Source organism: Rhinopithecus bieti, unplaced genomic scaffold (genome assembly GCF_001698545.2).
Source record: "Rhinopithecus bieti isolate Rb0 unplaced genomic scaffold, ASM169854v2 scaffold_2077, whole genome shotgun sequence".
Classification (NCBI taxonomy): domain Eukaryota; kingdom Metazoa; phylum Chordata; class Mammalia; order Primates; family Cercopithecidae; genus Rhinopithecus; species Rhinopithecus bieti.
In genome coordinates this window covers 4,677,165-4,678,751 of record NW_016803882.1, presented here as the reverse complement: position 1 = coordinate 4,678,751, position 1,587 = coordinate 4,677,165, and the positions used below count along the sequence as shown (strand labels likewise).

General features: G+C 58.0%; 1 pseudogene; it reads left to right on the top strand.

Moving 5' to 3' along the window:
* The first annotated feature begins 203 nt into the window (after positions 1–203).
* On the top strand, positions 204–995 carry LOC108518475 (homeobox protein VENTX pseudogene; annotated as a pseudogene).
* The last annotated feature ends 592 nt before the right edge of the window (positions 996–1,587 follow it).

The following is a 1,587-nucleotide window of genomic DNA, read 5'->3' as shown; positions in this document are numbered from 1 at the left end:
AGGGTGGGTAGAGCGTCAGGAATAAGGGAGGCAATGGTGTGAGACGAGGTTAGAGAGTCTGGACCACGTAGGCCTTATGGCCCATGGATTTTTAACCCCACGTATGATGAGAAACCATTGGCAGGTTTTAAGAAAGGCAGCAGGTAGTGGATCCTGTGCCTGGCCAGCCTCGCCCGGCCTTCCCTCAGACCCACCTGACCGCCATGCGTCCCTCCTCCTCCCCACCTCGTGGCCGGCAGCAGGCCTCCAGCTTTGGCTCCGTGGACTGACTCTCCCAGAGCAGCTGCCCATGGCTGACCCACAGCCGCAGGCCTACTGATGTCTCCCCGGGGAGCCTCCCTGGACCGAGCCAGACATCCAGCACGTGGGAGCCCCCTCAGGCCGTCAGCATCAAGGAGGCTCGGTCCTCAAATCTGCCTGCGCCATAGAGGGCCGTGGCTGGCTTAAGAAGCCAAACCCCTGGCGGGCCCCCTGTGTCCACACAGCCTTCACCACCAAGCAGGTCGGCACCATCGAGGGCGTCTTCCGGCACCACCAGTACCTGGGCGCTCTGGAGCGGAAGAGGCTGGCCAGGGAGATGAAGCTCTCCGAGGTCCAGACAAAAACCTGGTTTCAAAATCGCCAGATGAAACACAAACAGTACATGCGGGGCTCCCAGCTGAAGAGCCCCTTCTCGGGGTCTCTCCACGCGCCCCCGGCTTTCCACTCACCATCTTCTGGCCTTGCCAATGGCCTGCAGCTGCTGTGCCCTTGGGCACCCCTGCCCGTCCCCAGACTCTGATGCTGTCCCCTGGCTCCCTTCTGTGGTCTCTGCCAAGTGGAAGAAGAGGCCCTGGCCTCTGCGGGGGCTTCCTGCTACAGGCAGCCTCTGGCGTACCACCCCCCCAAGCCCAGGAAGTGGCGTGCGTACGCTGGGACCAGCCCTGTCCGCCGGGCCCTGGGGCCTGTGTGCTCGGCCGGAGACGGGGGGATGCATTTTGAGGATGCACCTCTGACTCCGTTTCCCAAGCACGCGGTCTGTGCGGATCGCACCTGGCGCCTACCTGGAGGACTCAGCTATTCTGTTCTGTTTACATCGTGGCGGCACCTCTCACCCTGACCCACGCAAAGCTTCTGGAGCTTTCTGGAGAATATATTTATTAAAGCCACCTCTTCACTGTAAGTTACCAAAAGGGTCCGTTAGGAAGTAAATGAAGGGTCAGTGAACAGAGTCAAACGCAGAAGTGGGCTTGTTATGGGTAAGGCTTTCAGCATATGATAAAAGGATAATTTGTTTTTTAAAAAATGTTGGAAAGACTGGTTTTCCAGTTGGAAAAAGTAAAGTTTGTAAGCTTTGTGTGTAAAACAGAAAACCATGAAGGATTGGAAGGGAATGCAAGTGTCGTGTTTATAACCTTGGGGTTTGAATCCCTCTTGACAAGGACTCCAAAGCTGGAAAGCAGGAAGGAACAAAGGTGAAAATTAAGGCGGAGTGCTGGGCCCTGCATTGCGCTCTAGGCCATGAGTGAGCCGGGACTGTGCCCGCAGCCTGCTGGGGGCTGCTCTTCTCGGGTCAGGGAAAGTGGGGCGGCCGGGACCTGCGGCTGT